General features: G+C 36.1%; 1 protein-coding gene across 1 annotated transcript in view; it reads left to right on the plus strand.

Annotated features, from left to right (window-relative positions):
• LOC137625985 (cell adhesion molecule Dscam2-like) overlaps window positions 1-19,099 on the plus strand; it is a 2,034,023-nt gene that overhangs the window by 193,736 nt on the left and 1,821,188 nt on the right. The gene's annotated exons all lie outside the window — the stretch shown is intronic.

A 19,099-nucleotide genomic window follows, 5' to 3' on the forward strand; every position in this document is an offset into this window, starting at 1 on the left:
TGGAGAGGTACCTCTAGACCGTTACCGAATGTCTCCCATTATTCGGTATTGGTTTAGGTTTCAAAGACTCCTTAACTCTTTAACCTTTCAGACTGCAAGTCTTCTAAGGCACTCAACACTTTGAGTTGCACCCAAAATCTCCTCAACCTCATGGCTTGCGGATAAAACAATTATTAAACAGTCTTGATATAATTAGAAGTAAGGTGTTTCCATTTAAGATATCATCAACCCCTCCGTGGAAATTACCAGAGATATATGTTTGTAAATATTTTATTGGTGTTAAACAAAGGTGACTGAATTAGAAGCTAGGTTTCTTTTTATGGAACATGTTGAGGAACATAGGGAATCAACTTTTATATATACTGATGGCTCCAAATCTGATGTTGGCGTTGGATTTGCAGTATATAGTAGTTCTTTTAGCTTTAGGAGTGCACTTCTTCCAATATCTTCCTTATATACTGCTGAATTACATGGCATACTAACTGCTATTGAGAAAATAACATTATAAGATTAGGGCAATTTTACCATTTGTAGTGATTCAAGAAGTGTCCTTCAAGATTTAGAAGGCTTTAATTCTAGTAACCCTTTAGTTTTAAAGATTTTAGAGTGGCTTTTAATCATTGGTCTGAAAGGTACAACAGTTTGATTTTGCAGGGTTCCAGCACACGTAGGTGTGTCTGGAAATGAAGAGGCAGATTCACTGACAAGGAGTGCTGCAGCCGAGTTGCTACCAAGAAGGTATCCTATTATTTGTAATGTTTTTTACCAGCAATTAAGAATTTTATTTATAACAATTGGCAACAGCATTGGGATAGTTTAACCGAAAATAAGATGAGAGGAATTGCGATTGTTATATCCCCCTTGGAGATATAATGTGATACCCCAAAAATGGGAGACTACTCTTTGTCGTCTCCACATTGGTCACACTCGGATGACACAAGAAATTTTGCTGGCTTGCCACCACTAAGTATATTGTGACGACTGTTTAATACCTTTGACAGTGAGGCATTTGTTGACTGAGTGCCCCACTTATAGCACAGAAAGAAATAGATATCTTTTTGAGGCTCGGGGTGGAGATGACAGGTTCATCATTTGCAAGATCCTTGGACATGATGTGTTATACAATGCCAGTGGCCTTTTTTAAATTTTCATCAGAAGCAGGTCTTGTTAATGCTATTTAACTTTTATAACATATTTACTTCTCTGGTTTTAATTGAATATTATTTTAATCTTTATAATAAACGGTATTGACGTCAATGACCTTCGATGTCAGGATGCCAGAGAACTTCAAATCAATCAATCACGACCATTTAATCGAAAAAGAGAGAGACCTCCATTTCACTCTTCCCCTTCCATAGGGAACATTAAAGTTATGACTTCAAATAAATATGATGTCTTGTCTGCAGATGTTGCTCATCACCTGGAAGACAACTTAGATTAATCTGAAATTCAAGTTGATGTCCACCATCTCTTTTAACAAATAAATCAAAAGGACACAACGAAAAAGACAAACATAAAACCCAATATATCAAGACCCTCTATAGAGAAACCACCGTGGAATAGTGTTTCATCAAAAATTGCCACTGAAAGACTTCATCCAAGGTGTCTTCCAAAAAATAAATCACTTTTTTCCTCCATTCTACAATGGCATTGTCAAGTTTTAAGAGCGAAATAAAGCTCCTCATTCATGAGCACTACCTTGTAATTGTATGCCTACAGGAGAGAAAACGTAATGCTTATACTCCTTTTCCTCGAGAGTATGTTAGCTATAGGATGCGGTATGATCAACGAGCAGTGATCCATGGCGGACGTCTTATATATGTTCGTCCAGATGTTCCTCAAATATCTTTGTCTGTCAGTACCCCTCTCCAGGCAGTGGTTGTACAGATAGATATAGGAAGAAACTACACATTCAGCTCTCTTTACTTGCTTCCAAATGGTAAAATCTCATATGATAATTAAGTGGATGTGATTCAACAACTCCCTCAATCTTTTCATGTACTAGGAGAATTGAATAGTAGACATACTTTTTGGGGTGATTTTTTAAACATGTACCTATTAATACAAAATCATTTATTCGAGGCATTAGTAATAGAATATGGCATGATCATAGTTATCCAAGTGTTTGGGAATTAGCCATTATTTTAGCTTTTTTGAAACCCAGTAAGGGTAAGTTTTTAGCAGCAAACTATCAACCAATTGCAATGGCATCTTGTTTTTGTAATATCATGGAGAAGATGATCAATGCAAGACTAATGTGGTACCTTTATAAGAAGGTTATTTTATCACCTATCCAATGTGGATTTAGAAAAATGCATTCAACAACTGACGTGTTGATACGACTTAAGTTCTCTATTTGTGAAGCCTTTGCTTCCAAACAGCACCATCTAACAGTTTTTTTTTTTTTTTTTTTTTTACCTTGAAAAGGTATACAATATGACGTGGACATATGGTATACTTAAAACCATGCATAATTTGGGATTACGAGGAGAGCCCCCATTGTTCATTCAATCATTTTTTTTCACAGTTTTTCAAGTGAGAGTGGGGTAAGCTCTATCAGAGATGAAATTTCAGGAAGGAGTTGCTCAAGGGTAGTGTGGTAATTTTGTAACCCTATTTGCTCTAGCAATTAATGGGATATCCTTAGTTATTCCCCAAGATATTCTCTCAACACTATTTGTGGATGATCTCTCAATATCATTGGCTTGAGCTAGAATGGCAATTGTTGAGAGAAAATACAACTCTCAATTGACAAAATTATCCAATGGGCCGATGTGAATAGATTTAAGTTTTTGACAAGTAAAACTGTTGTTGCCCATTTCTGTCGTATTCAGGGACTACATCCTGTCCTGGATATATACATCAAAAGTCAATGGATCCCATTTATAAGTGAAGCTAGATTTATAGGGTTGATATTTGATTATAGGCTTACATGGGATCCTCACTTGAAAGCCTTAAAGTAAAATGCCTTGAGGCTCTTGACTCTTTTAAATATTTTGTCCCATAGAGACCGCAAGACGCTTTTAAAATTATACAAACCTTTAATTTTTTTCAAAAATTAGTTATGGTTGTGAAATATACCTCTCAGCTACCCCAAGCCGATTATGTGTTTTAGATTCTATACTCCATGCTGGTATCAGATTGTCCACAGGAGCCTTTAGAACTTCGCCCATCCCAAGACTCCTTGTTGATGCTGGATAGTTACCTTTAAACCTTTACCAGATGTCTTCTATTGTTTGGTATTGGTTTAGGTTACAAAGACTCCCGGAATCTTTAGCTTGCCAGACTGCAAACTTTTTAAGGCATTATAGATATTTTGAGTTGCACCTAGAATCTCCTCAGCCTTATCGTTTCCGGGTAAAAACATTATTATACAGTATAGATATAGGTAGAAGTAAAGTGCTCCCATGTAGGATATCATCAAACACTCTACTGAAATTACCAGATATATCTTTCTGTAAATACTTTATTGGAGTTAAAAAGAACATGACTGACTTAGAAGCCAGGTTGCTCTTCATGGAGCATGTTGAAGAACACACAATAAAATTTTATATTCACTGATGGCTTCAAATCTGATGCTTGTGTTGGATTTGGTGTATATAGTAGTGCTTTTAATTGTAGAGGTGCACTTCCTCCAGCATCCTCTATATTTACTGCCGAGCTATAGAGCATACTAACCTTTTTTGGGAAAATAGCGTTAAAAGACGAGGGCAATTTTACCATTTTTAGCAATGCAAGAATTGTCTTACAAGCTTTAGAAGTTTTTCATTCCAATAATCTTTTAGTTTTAAAGATTTTAGAGTCGGTTTTAATTATTGGCATGAAACGCATAAAAGTTCGATTTTGGTGGGTTACGGCACATGTAGGTGTGAGTGGAATTAGAAGGCAGATTTGCTGGTAAAGAGTGCTGCCACCGAGTTGCTACCTAGAAGGTATCCTATTCCCAGTAATAATTTTTTACCCACAATTAGAATTTTTATTTGTAATAATTGGCAGCAGTATTGGGATAGTTTACTTGAAAATAAGATGCGAGAAATAAATAATGGTATATCCCCTTGGAGGTATAACAGGAGGCCCCAAAAGTGGGAGACTACTCTTTGTCGTGTCCACGTTGGTCACACTCGGATGACACTTGAGGTTTTGTTGGCTGGCCAGCATCAACCATATTGCGACGCCTGTTTGGTACCATTGTCAGTTGAGAATTTGTTAACCGAATGCCCAACATATAGTAGTGAGAGAAATAGGTATCGGTTTGAGGCTTGAAGTGAGCATGGCAGGTTCATCCTTACCAAGATTCTTGGACATGATGTGTCCTACCATGCTCGTGGTATCTTTAACTTTATTTCAAAAGCAGGCCTTCTGAAAGATATTTAACTTATAAAATGACATCTCTGCTATGGTTTTAATTGTATATTGTTTTATTTTTTATTTACAATTAACGATATTGGTGTAAATGACCCTAGATGTCAAGATGCCAGAAAAACTTGAATCAATTAATCAATCAATTTTTAGGAAATGCAAGGGGTAATTTTATATCATCAATTTTGGAGAATGAAGATGTATGACTACTTAATACAGGAGAGGCTACGCACTTTCATGTTCAGACAGTTACCTTGTTATGCATTGATTATCCATTGCAAGTTCTAACTGCCTTCTTGATTTTGATTGGAGAACATTAGATGATTGGCTTACTAGAGATCGTGCACCAATCATTATAAACACAAAAAATGGTCTACCTTTACAGAGATTGCCACTGTGGATCCTTGACAAGGCTTATTTGGGTAGATTTTGTGAGCTAAGTGAAATTGAAGGGAATGCATAACAGAAAGTGTTTATGATGCCATAGACTTACTAAATGGAACTCTTCATGCAGCTGGAGTTCATTCGAGTCTCAAAACCACAGGGTTATTTAAACGATGACCAGTCCCTTGGTGGTCTTCAGAATTAACTGCCCTTCATTGAACTACAAGGAAATATTTGCCTTGATTGCGTGGATGCCCTAGAGAGGAGAATTTGATAGGTAATAAAAAAATGTAGAGCAATGTTCCGTCGTGTCATGAAAGAAGCTACGGGCAGTCTTGTATGTATTTTGTTTCCTCCATTAGCAATTGAAGGTGAATGTTCAGTATGTGACTGGAGCAAGTGAGGTGAGCAATAATGCATTGGCTGATCATTTCTCTAATGTATCAAGCAAATGTAAAGAAGCTCCTGGTCACCAGTATAGAAGTAATGAAGAATGGAAAATGGTAAATTTTGCAACAGAAAAGGAGGAATCCTAATCTAATCCTTTTACTGAAAGGAAATTTGATTCCGCACTTGCTAATTTCAGCGATACAGCCTCTGGTCTTGATGGAATTCCATATGCAATGATTAAAAATGTACCTGTTAATACCAAGTTATTTATTTTAACCATTATTAACAGAATTATGGCATGATCATAGTTATCCAAGTGTTTGGGAACTAGCCATTATTTTAGCCTTTTTTAAAACCCGGTAAGGATAAGTTTTTAGCAGCAAACTATCGACCAATTGCACTGACATGCTGTTTATATAATGTCATGGAGAAGATGGTCAATGGAAGACAGGTGGGGTACCTGGTGAAGAAAGGTATTTTATCACATATCCAGTGTGGATTTAGAAAAATGCATTCAATGACCAAATTGTTGATATAACTTGATTCCTCTATTTGTGAATCCTTTGCTTCCAACCAGCACCATATAACAGTCTTTTTTGACCTCGAAAAGGCATGTGATACTGCATGCAGATATGGTGTACTTAAGCCATTCATAACTTAGAATTAAGAGGAGAGCTACCATTGTTCATTCAAGCATTTGTTCAACATTGATATTGTTCAAGTTAGAGTAGGTGAAAATGTCAGAAAAGAAGTCATGAAGAGGATGGTCCTCAGTGTAGTATGCTGAATGTAACCCTATTTTCATTAGCCATAAATGGGACATCCTCAGTCATTCCTAAAGATATTTTCTAAACACTTTTTGTAGATGATCTCTCTATCATATTCAGGAGCTAGAATGGCAATGGAAGAGAGAAAATTACAACTCTTAATTGACAAAATAATTCTATGGGCTGATATGAAAGGATTTAAGTTTTCGACAAGTAAAACTGTTGTTGTCCATTTCTGTCGTATTCGGGGAGTACATCCAGACCCGGATATGTACATCAAAGATCAGCGTATGCCATGTGTAATTGAGATTAGATTTTTGGGATTGAAATTTAATTATAGTCTTACAGGGGTTCCTCACTTGAAAGCTTTAAAAGTAAAGTGTACTGAATCTCTGAATCTTTTAAAATTATTATCCCATACATCATGTGCGGCAGACCTCAAAACTATTTTGAAGTTATACAAGGCCCTAAATGTTTTTAAAATTCAGTTATGGGTGTGAGATATACTCCTCAGCCACCCCACGTCCAATAAAGATTTCAGATTATATGCATAGTATTGGTTTAGGTTGAAAAGACTTCCTAATTCTTAGCCTATCTAACTGCAACCTTGTAAAGTACACATCATACTTTTAGTTGTATCCAAGATCTCCTTACCCTAATGATTTTCCGGTAAAAACAAATTGATATACAATCTTAACATAATTAAAAGTAAGGTGCTTCCATTTAAAATATCATCAATGCCTCCCTGGAAATTACCAGAGGTGTCATTTTGTAAATATTTTATTGGAGCTGAGAAGAATATGACTGACTTAATCAACTTTTATTTATACTAATGGCTTCGAACCTGATGTTGGCGTTGGATTTGGAGTGTATAGTAATCTTTTTTAATTGTCGAGTTACACTTCCTCTAACAGCTTCCATATTTACTGCAGAACTATAAGGCATACTAACTGCTACTGAAAAAATAGTGTTGGGGGAGGGGGTTAATTTGGCCATTTTCAGTGATGCTAGGAGTTTCCTTCAAGCTTTAGAAGTTTTTAATTCCAGTGACCCTTTGGTTTTAAAGATTCTGGAATGGCTTTTTATTATTAGACTGAGAGTTATAACAGTTTAATTTTGCTGGGTTCCAGCACACATAGATGTCTGAAAATGAGAAGGCAGATTTAATGGCAAAGAATGCTTCAGCTTAGTTGCGACTAAGAATATATCCCATTCTTTGTGATATTGTTTACCTAACATTAAGAATTTGATTTCTAATAATTGGAAACAGCGTTGGGATACTTTAGTTCAAAATAAGATGCGAGAAATAACGGCTATTATATCCCCTTGGAAGTATAACATGATGCCCTGAAAGTGGGAGACTACTCTTTGTCATCTCCGCATTGGTCTTACTCGGTTGACACATGAATTTCTGCTTACTGGCCAATACCAGCCAGAATGTGACGACTGTTTGTTACCATTGACAGTGAGGCATTTATTATCCGAATAACCCACTTATAGTAGCTAAAGAAATAGATATCAGTTTGAGGATCAAGGTGAGGATGACAGGTACATCTTTGCCAAGATTCTTGGATATGTTATGCCCTTCATGCTAGTTGTATTTCAGCTTTACTTCAGTAGCAAGAAATAAATATCAGTTTGAGGCTCAAGTGGAGGATGACAGGTTTATCTTTGCCAAGATTCTTGGATATGATATGTCTTTCATGCTAGTGGTATTTCAGCTTTACTTCATTAGCAGGTCTCCTGAAAGCTATTTAACTTTTGAAATGACCTTTTTGCTTAGATGTCAGGAGGCCAGAAAACCTTAAATCAACCAATCAGTCCTCAGCTTGGCTTTAAATTTCTGTCATCCCACTTTTATTACATATAATTGCTTCATTCTCCTTCATATTTATCAGATGTCTTTAACCTTGCTGTCAAATTTCTTACCCATTCCACTTTTTAGGTCTTTTACGGATATTGTATCAGGGATTGGAATTTTTTTTTTCAAAATCAATTTGCCAACTACCCGATAATGTTTGGGCACCTAAGAGTGCCATTAATCCCATACTGGAACAAGGAAATGGCAGGACAGGATTTGAAATGAAACTATAAGAGCGATTGCTCGAGTGCCATACACGGATGAGATCATGATGAGGGGTAGATGGAGATTCTTTGGTCATGCTCTTCGCACTCCCCAAGAGAGATTAGCTCACCAAACGTTCACCTGGGCTCCACAAGGTACTAGAATAGTTTGAAGACCCAGGCCTACATGGCTGAGGACTATGAAGGGGGAAGTAGATGATGATGAATGGAGAAGTATTGAATTAAAAACTCAAGACAGAGACGACTTACTAAATCCAACTGAAGACCCTTGCGTCAATAGGCGTTGGAGGAGATGATGATGATGATGATTTTTTTTTTTAATATTGTGTTTCATATCTGAATATTTTTTATCATGAAATTTATAGTTTATTGTGAATTTGATTATCTTAGACCTATGTTTTAATGTTTATTGTTATAAATTTTCCATGCTCTCTCTCTCTCTCTCTCTCTCTCTCTCTCTCTCTCTCTCTCTCTCTCTCTCTCTCTCTCTCAATAAAACAATTTTATCGTCGACTGTCCTTAGAAGATATCTCTCTCTCTCTCTCTCTCTCTCTCTCTCTCTCTCTCTCTCTCTCTCTCTCTCTCTCTCTCTCTCTCTCTCTCAATAAAACAATTTTATCATCGACTGTCCTTACCTCATAACCCCTCTGAAAAGGACCATTCTACTGATGTTAAAAAAAAAAGTAATTTGGGCAACATAAGGAAACTGCGAATCCTTCTTATCACACAAATTCAATTAGATAGAGCATTTAAGAGTTACGGAATGATATTGGAGATAAGAATGAAACTTCAAGGTGATAAATGGGATTCATAGGTATCCCATAGTACTCATGTTAAAGTTGATAATTCGAATGTTAAAGTTGGTAATTCGAATATTAAGGGTGCTTGGACGTATACAAACATGCCGACTGGTAGGTGAAAGACATTGATATAGTCAAACCTTCCCAAAGAAATCCAAAACCACCAATAGGGCTTGTTGCGGAGCGTATCTTAGGTAAAGTAAATTCTTTAGATCTTATAAATTTATTCAGAAAAAAAGGAAGAACCACTACGTGATTTGATGGAGTTTCCACTTAAAACCAAGTTACCAGGTGCACCTGTAGTGGGGAAAACTAAAAAACCTGGTAGCTCACCACTTATTAATCAGAGAGAGAGAGAGAGAGAGAGAGAGAGAGAGAGAGACTTCCATCGCTCTCGCCCCCTTTCATAAGAAACATTAAGGTTATGACATCAAATGAATTTGATGATTTGCCTGTCGATGTTTCTGATCAACCAGAAGATAACTTGAATAAATCAGAAATCAAAGTTGAGTCCCACCATCCACCTCAACAATAAGATAAAAAAGACACTCAGATAAAGACAAGCGTTAAACCCAATATATCAAGACCATCTCTAAAGAAACCTCATAGAAATAGTTTTAGATAAAATATTGCAACTGGAAGACTTCATCTAAGCTGTCTTCCAGAATATAAACCGTAGTTTTTTCCTCCTCAATTTTCCAATGTAATTGTCATGGTATAAGCACCATATATGAATAACTTGAGCTCCTATTTCTTGAGCACTCCCCCACAATTATATGTTTGCAGAAGACCAAACTTCATGATAATACTCCTTGTCCTCGCGAATATATTAGTTTTATGACGCCATATGATCATTGAGTAGGGAGCCATGGCGGAAGTCTTATATACATTCGTTGGGATGTTCCCCAAATATCTTTGTCTATTCATACACCTCTGCAGACAGTGGTTGTACAGACTGATATAAGGAGAAAATATACAATAAGGTATCTGTACTTTTTTCCAAATGATAACATTTTGTATGATAATTTAGTAGAGGTGAGTTAACAACTCCCCCAACTTTTTCTTTTACTTGTTGGTTTGAATGGTAGACCTCCTTTATGGGGCGATGTTTTATTAAACACCAGGGGCAATATTATATAAATTGTGGAAAATGAGGATGTCGGTCTCCTTAATACAGGAGAGCCTACACACTTTTTTCAGACAAGTATAACTGCCTGCTTGATTTCGAATGGAGGACATTAGATTATTGGCACACCAGTGATCATACACCAATCAATATAAACACCAACATTGGTCCCCGTTTACAAAGATCGCCCTGATGGAATCTTGACAATGTGGACTGCGTTATATCTCGTGAGCTAAGTGAAATCGAGGGAGTGCAGAACAGTTTGAAAGTGTTGATGATGCCATTGGCTTACTGAATGGAACTCTCCATACAGTAGGAATCAATTCGATTCCTAAACGACGACCAGTCCCCTGGTGGTCTTCAGAATTATCTGTATTGCACAGAGTCACAAGAAAATCTTTGACTAGATTACGTAGTCGTAGTACAGAGGAGAATTTAATAATATACTAAAAATGTAGAGCACAGTTCGGTCGTGCCATGAAAGAAGCTAGGCGCCAATCCTGGGTATTCTATGTTTCCTCCATTAACAGTAGAACACCACCATCATCCGCATGGAGGAAAGTAAAAAAGAAAACAGGCAAACTTATCCCCAACCCTCCACCAGTGTTCAAAGGGAATGGTCATTATGTGGCTGATGAAACTGAGGTTAGCAATGTCCTGGCTGATCATTTTTCAAATGCATTAAGCAAATGTCAAGCTGCCCTTGGTCACCAGTATAGGAGCATTGAAGAAAATAAAACTTTAAAGTTTGCAACTAAAAAGGAAGAGTCATAAAATTCTCCTTTTTCTCAAAGAGACTTTGATTCTGCACTTGCTACTTGTAATGTTACAGCCCCTGGACGTGATGGAATTCCGTATGCAATTATTAAATATGTACCTGATAATACCAAGTTATGTATTTTAAGCATTAATAATAGAATATGGCATGATCATAGTTATCCAAGTGTATGGGAACTAGCCATTATTTTAGCCTTTTTAAAACCCGGTAAGGACAAGTTTTGAGCAGCAAATTATCGGGCAACTGCGTTGACATCTTATTTATTTTGACATCTTATTTATTTAAGATCATGAAGATGGTCATTGCAAGACTGGTGTGGTACTTGAAGAAGAAAATTATTTTATCACTTATCATGTGTGGATTTAGGAAAATGCATCCAACGACAGATATGTTGATACGACTTGGGTCCTCTGTTTGTGAAGCGTTTGCTTCCAAAGAGTACCGTGTAACAGTCTTTTTTTTACTTTGAAAAGGCATATGATACTGCATGGATATATGGTATACTTAACACCATTCATGTATTGGGATTAACAGGAGAACTACCATTGTTCATTCAATCATTTATTTCACTTAGATTTTTTTTCAAGTAAGATTGGGGGAAGCTCTATGAGAGAGGAAATGTCAGGAAGGAGTAGTTCTCCAGGGATGAGTGCTAAGGGTAATCGTATCTTTTCCCGAGATATTCTCTCAACAGTATTTATAGAAGAGCCTTCCATATCATATGCTGGAGCTAGAATGGCAATGGTTGAGAGAAAACTACATATCTCAATTAACAAAATTATTCAGTGGGCTGATATGAATGAGTTTTAAGTTTTTGACAAGAAAAAGTACTGTTATCCATTTCTGTGGTATTTTGGGAGTAAACCCAGACCCAGGATAAATACATCAAAGGTTAACGGATCCCATCTGTGAGTAAAGCTAGATTTTTAGGATTGATATTTGATTGTAGGGTTACATGGGTTCCTCAATGGAAGGCATTAGAAGCTAAATGTCTTGTGGGTCTAAATCTTTTAAAAGTTTTGTCCCACACATCAAGGTGGCAGACTGCATAACTATTCTAAAATTATTCAAGCCCTTAATTTTTTTAAAAATTAGTCATGGGTGTGCTATATACTCATCAGCCACCCCAAGCATATTAAAAATAGATTCTATACAACATGCTGGTATTAAATTGTCCACAGGAGCGTTTAGAACCTTGCCTATCCCAAGTCTCCTGGTTGATGCTGGAAATTTACCTTTATACCCTTACTGAAAGTCTTCTATTGTTCATTATTGGTTTAGGTTACAAAAACGTCCTAATTCTTTAGTTTGCCAGACTACAAACTTTGTAAGGCATTGTTTATATGTTTTGAGTTACACTCCAAATCTCCTCAACCTTATGGTTTTTGGATAAAACAATAAACAGTCTTGATATATGAAGAAATAGAGTTTTCCCATTTAGGATATCACTAACCCCTCCATGAAAATTACCAGAGATATCTTTTTGTAGATCTTTTATTGGTACAAAAAAGAACATGACTCACTTAGAAGCCAGTTATATTTGTATGGAACATGTGGATGAACATAGGGAATCGACTTTTATACATATTGATAGCTACGAATATGATGCTAGTGTTGGATTTGAAGTATATAGGAGTCATTTTAATTGTATATGTGCACTTTCTTTGATATCTTCCATATTTACTGCCAAACTATATGGCATAATAACCACTATAGAGGAATTTGCGTTGGAGGGTGGTAATTTTACCATTTTCAGTGATGCAAGGAGTGTCCTTTAAGCTTTAGAAGTTTTTAATTGCAGTAAACCTTTAGTTTTAAAGAGTTTAGAATGGTCCCTTATTATTTGACTGAGAGGTATAACAGTTCAATTTTTCTGGGTACTGGCATACGTTGGTGTGCATGGAAACGAGAGAACAGATTTACTAGCAAAGAATGCTGCAGCTGCATTGCGACCAAGAAAGTATCCCATTCTTTGTGATGATTGCTTACCCAACATTAAGAATTTGTTTTCTAATAATTGGCAACAGTATTGAGATAGTTTAGTTGAAAATGAGATGCGAGAAAAAAACAAATGTTATATCCCTCTGGAAGTATGACATGATGCCCCCAAAGTGGGAGACTTCTCTTTGTCATATCAACATTGGTCACACTTGGTTGACACATGAATATTTTCTTACTGACCAATACCAGCTACATTGTGTCAACTGTTTGGTACCCTTGCCAGTTTGGCATTTGTTGACCGAATGCCCCTCTTATAGTAGCGAAAGAAATAGATATTTATTTGAGGCTTGAGGTGAGGATGGTAGGTTCATCCTTGCCAAGATTCTTGGACATGATGTGTCCTACCATGCTAGCAGCATTTTTAGCTTTACTTCAGAAGCAGGTTTCCTGAAAGCTATTTAACTTTTTAATTGACATCTTTGTATCTATGGTTTTAATTGAGTATTGTTTTATTCTTTGTTTAAAGTAAATGATATCAGCGTCAATGCCCTCTTAATGAGAGAATGCCTTGATGAAGTCATTAAGCTTCAACACGGCATATTATACCCCTGCTAAAGCTTGGTGACGGGCAAGAGGGCTCTCGAACTTGGGGAAATTGCTCCTCCAGTTCGAATCTAATTTCTATCTTTTTCTTCCTCATAATATTGTTTCGACCTTCTTATAATTTTATAAACTTTCTTTCATGTTGCTGTCCCAACTCTATGAGAAAAAATTCCCTTATTATATATGCGTATATATTATATATATATATACATATATATATATATATATATATATATATATATATATATATATATACATATCTATATATATATATATATTTCCTTTTTTCTATTGTCTTGGATGTTTCTACATCCATTGTAGCCACTGGCGTGGATGTTTCTACATCCATTATTGTTGCCTGCTTCGATGAATGGGAGGAGGTGTCACAGTTGGGAGTTACTTGCATTCAAAGCCATATGTGAGAGTATTGGATAATCAGCCATCCCGAAAAAAGTTTGGACCTTTTTTGCGGAACTATTCTCAAGTGTTAGGTCTTCAGAATCCACGGGGATCCAATGCTTGTGATAGGACTCTCGGCTTATGGCCGGAAGCCCATCATTACAGATATGGGGAGGAGGATTTCATAGTTTCTTGGTCTCAGTTCTAACAGGCGGGTTCAGCTTACACCTGTGCCTATATATCTGTTTTGGTGCTATCCTTCGTGTAAGGTATGGAGTGGACCATCTGGGAAGTATACTCTCATTTTAAAGATAGTGGGGAGTGCAAATTTCTTTTCCGACATGTGATGCCTTAGTATATCCGAGCAGGTAAATCAAACTCATCTTTTTTCATATCTCGAGACTCTCATGGATTCTTCAAACAACGGACTCCCATCCCCTGGATACGCTGACTCTCCCCAAGTACTGTTGACAACCTCTGGCAAGTCTATTAAGGAAAATTCTGTTGACGACCTCGGAACTGGAAAGGACCATTCTATTGATATTCCAAAATCTAATAATTTGGGAAACACGAGAAAACCCCGAATCCTTCATGTTACCCAAAATTCAATAGAGACAAACTATGATAATCTATATAAAGCATTTGAGTGCTATGGATATATAAAAGTAATAAGGATGAAATTTGAAGATGAAAAATGGGATTCATGAATATTTTACAGTAGTTAGGAGGAAGCATTTAATGCAATAAGTAACATGAACAGTATTAAAATTAATAACTTGAATGTCGCGGCTGCTCTCTGTGATAAGTTACCAAGGGATTTGGATGTATATAGGCCTGCCGACTGGTTGGAAAAAGATACTGGTTTAGTTATGCCTTCCTAGAGAAAGCCAAACCACCGATGTGGCTTGTAGCCGAATCAAAGTGGGTTACAGGGAATCATTTTAGCCTTTTTGAAACCCGGTAAGGACCAGTTTCTAGCAGCAAATTATCGGCCAACTGCATTGACATCTTGTTTATGTAAAATCATGGTGAAGATAGTCAATGCAAGACTTATGTGGTACCTTGAAAGGAAAGGTATTTTATCACCTATTCAGTGTGGAATCAGAAAAATGCACTCGACAACTGAGGTGTTGGTACGACTCGAGTCCTCTATTTGTGAAGCCTTTGCTTCCAAACAGCACCATGTGACAGTCTTTTTTTACTTTGAAAAGGCATATAACACTACATGGAGATATGGTATACTTAAAACCATTCATGAATTGGGATTAAGAGGAGAGCTACCACTGTTCAGTCATTTCTTTCACATATAGTTTTTCAAAGTATGATTGTAAGTAGGTCAAGGACGGTGGCTCCTCAACATCTGGATAGCAGTATTGATAATGTTTCTTTAAATTTGTATGACTTTTAAAATTTTAGGTGTGATTCTCGACAGCAAATTTACTTGTGAGAAACTCATTAGGTCTGTGTCTTCTTCAATTGCACAAAAATTGGCTTATTGAGAAAGTCTTTTAAGATTTTTGGTGATCAATCTATTCTGAGGAAGTGTTTTAATTTTTTATCTACATTTTTTTGAGTATTGTTCTCCTGTCTGGTCTTCAGCTGCTGATTCTCATCTTAATTTGTTGGACAGAAACTTACGGTGTTTTAAATTTATTATTCCTGATCTAGATATTAATCTTTGGCACCGTCGTTCAATTAGTTCATTATGCATGTTGCATAAGATTTTTCTTAACTCTGACCATCTTTTACATTCAGGTCTCCCTGGACAATACTATCCTGTTCGTGATACTAGGCAGGCAGTTAATTAATTCTAATAGCCAGGCCTTTTCCATCATGAGGCTCAATACTACACAGTATTCTAGAAGTTTTATTCCAGCTGTTACTAACTTGTAGAATGTTCTTCCTAATCGGGTAGTTGAATCAGTAGAACTTCAAAAGTTCAAAGTTGTTTTTATGTTGACCAGGTTGACATCAGTCTTTTTATAATTTATATATGACATCTGTTTTTGACGTTGTTAATAGTTTATATATGACATATCTATTTTGACGTTGTTACTGTTTTTAGAATGATTTATTGTTAATTTGTTCCCATCATTTATTTATTTCCTTATTTCCTTTCCTCACTGGGCTATTTTTCCCTACTGGAGCCCATGGGCTTATAGCATCTTGCTTTTCCAATTAGGGTTGTAGCTTGGCTAATAATAATAATAATAATAATAATAATAATAATAATAATAATAGTAAATGTCAGGAAGAAGGAGTTCCTCAGGGTAGTGTGCTGAGTGTAACCATATTTGCACTAGCAATTAATGTGATATCCGCAGTCATTCCCCGAGATGTTCTCTCAACATCATTTGTGGATGAACTCTCCATATCATTTGCTGGAGCTAGAATTGCAAAGGTTTAGGGAAAACTACACTCGCAATTGACAAAATTATTCAGTGGGCTCATATGAATGGGTTAACGTTTTCAACAAGCGAAATTGCTACTGTCTATTTTTGTCGTATTTGGGGATTACATCCAGATCCGGATATATACATGAAAGGTCAACGGATCCCATGTGTAGGTGAAGCTAAATTTATACGATTGACTTTTGGTTCTAGGCTTACATGGGTTTCTCACTTAAAGTTGAAAGCTAAATGCCTTGAGGCTCTGAATCTTTTAAAAGTATTTTCCCATACATCAGGGGTGACAGACCGTAAAACTATTTTAAAATTATACAAGGCCTTATCTTTTTCCAAAATTAGTTATGGGTGTGAAATATACTCCTCAGGCACCCTAAGACGGTTAAAGATATTAGAACCTCACCTATCCCAAGTCTCCTTGTTGATGCTGGAGAGTTACCTTTAGACCATTACCGAATGTCTTCCATTATTCAGTATTGGTTTAGGTTACAAGACTCCCTAACTCTTAAGGCTTTCAGACTGCAAGCCTTGTAAGGCACTCAACATACTTTGAGTTGCACCCAAAATCTCCTCAACCTTATGGCTTTCGGGTGAAACAATTATTAAACAGTCTTGATATAATTAGAATTAAAGTGCTTCCATTAAAGGTATTTTTCTAAATACTTTATTGGAGTTAAGAAGAATATGACTAAATTAGAATCAAGCTTTCTTTTTATGGAACGTGTTGCAGAATGTAGGGGATCGACTTTTATATATATTGATGACTGCAAATCTGATGCTGGCGTTGGATTTGGAGTACATAGTAATAGTTTTAATTGCAGAGGTGCACTTCCTCTAACAGCCTCCATATTTACTGCCGAACTATATGGCATACTAACCGCTATTAAGAAAATGGCGTTGGAGAAGGAGGGTAATTTTACCATTTTTAGTGATGCAAAGAGTGTCCTTCTAGCTTTAGAAATTTTAAATTCTATCAACCCTCTAGTTTTAAAGATTTTAGAATGGCTTCTTATTATTGGATGGAGAGGTATATTGGTTCAATTTTGTTGGGTTCCAGCACATGTAGTTGTGTCTGGGAATGAGAAGGCAGACTTTCTGGCGTAGAATGCTGCATGCGAGTTGCTACCAAGAAGTTATCCCATTCCCCGTAATGACTTCACACCTAACATCAAGAAATTGTTTTTTAATAATTGGCATCAGCACTGGTATAGTCTAGATGGCAATAAAATGAGAGAAATAACAAATATCATATCTCCTTGGAGGTATATAACATGAAGCCCCGAAAGTGGGAGACATTTCTTTATTATCTTCACATTGGTCATATTCGGTTGACACACGAGTTTCTGCTGAAGGGCCAACACCAACCATAATGCGACGACTGTTTAGTACCTATAATAGTGAGTCCTTTGTTGACAGAATGACCCAATTATAATAACTTGAGAAATAGATGTGTTTGAGGCTCGAGGTGAGGATGGCAGGTTCATCCTTACCAACATTCTTGGACAGGATGTGTCCTACTATGCGAGCGGCATTTTTAGATTTATTTCAGACGCAGGTCTTTTGAAAACTATTTAACTTCTATCATGACATTCAACTGTCATGGTTTTAATTGAATATTATTTTATTTTTATATAAAATAAATGCTACCGCCATCAATGACCTTAGATGTCAGGATGCCAGAAAACTTAAAATCAATCAATCGGCACCAATGACCTTAGATGTCAGGATGCCAGAAATTCTCAAATTAATCAATCAATTTTCTAATTGTATATACTTTTTTTCGTTTGTCTCCCAGGTTTATGAGTAATATTGCCCTTATAAACTGTATATACGCACAATATATATATATATATATATATATATATATATATATATATATATATATATATATAACTATATATATATATATAACTATATATATATATATATATATGTATGTATATATATATATCTATATACATATATATATGTATAAATAAATATGACTATACTGTATATATATATATATATATATATATATATATATATATTTATATATATATAAATATTTATATGTGTATATACATATATAAATATACTGTATGTATATATATATATATATATATATATATATATATATAATTATTTATATATATGCATATATATTTATATATATATATATATGTATTTATATATATATTTTTTTAATGGCGTGGATGTACCCACATCCATTATTGCTGCCTTCTTCTATGAATGGGAGGAGGTGTCGCGGTTGGGAGGTATTTGCGTTCAAAGCTATATGTGAGAGTATTGGATGATCTCAGCCATCCCGAAGAGGGTATGGACCTTTTTGGCTGAACTATTCTCAGGGTTGAGTCTTCGGAACCCATGGGGATCCAATCCTTGAGGTAGGACTCTCGTCTTCTGGCCAGATGCCCATCATTACAGATATTGGGAGGATGATTCCATAATTTCTTGGTCTCAGTCTTAACAGGTGGCTTTAGCTTACACCAGTGCCTCTATATTTATTTTGGTGCTACCCTTCGGGTAGGATATGGAGTTGACGTTCTTGAAAGTATACTCTCCTTGTGCCGATAAAGGAGAATGTCAATTTCCTTTCCGACATATGGTACTTCATTGATATTGTCAAGCATGTACTGGTAAATCACTTAACTAACCCACAAACAACAAACTACTCTCTTTAGAATTGATTCTTCTAATGACGACCCCCCCATCCCCCCTCACTGGATATGCTGACTCTCCCCCGGCACAGTTGATGACCTCTGGCAAGTCTCTTATGGAAAATTCTGCTGATTACTTGGGTATGAAAAAGGTCCTCTCCTCCAATGTCCAGAAGTATGATTTTAATATGAGAAAATTGAAAGTCATTCATTTATGTGATTTACCAAAAGGCTATCCTTATGATGCTTTATGGATGACTTTTAAAACTTTTGGTTAGGTTACTGAAATAAGGATAAATTTCAAGGAACAAAATGGGAAATGGGTAGCATGGACCTGCTTTAATGATCATGAAGAGACCTTTAAAGGTGTCATGCAGTAATTTACCTGTTTACTGGAGTTGT

The sequence above is a fragment of the Palaemon carinicauda genome, chromosome 2 (assembly GCF_036898095.1).
Source record: "Palaemon carinicauda isolate YSFRI2023 chromosome 2, ASM3689809v2, whole genome shotgun sequence".
NCBI lineage: Eukaryota > Metazoa > Arthropoda > Malacostraca > Decapoda > Palaemonidae > Palaemon > Palaemon carinicauda.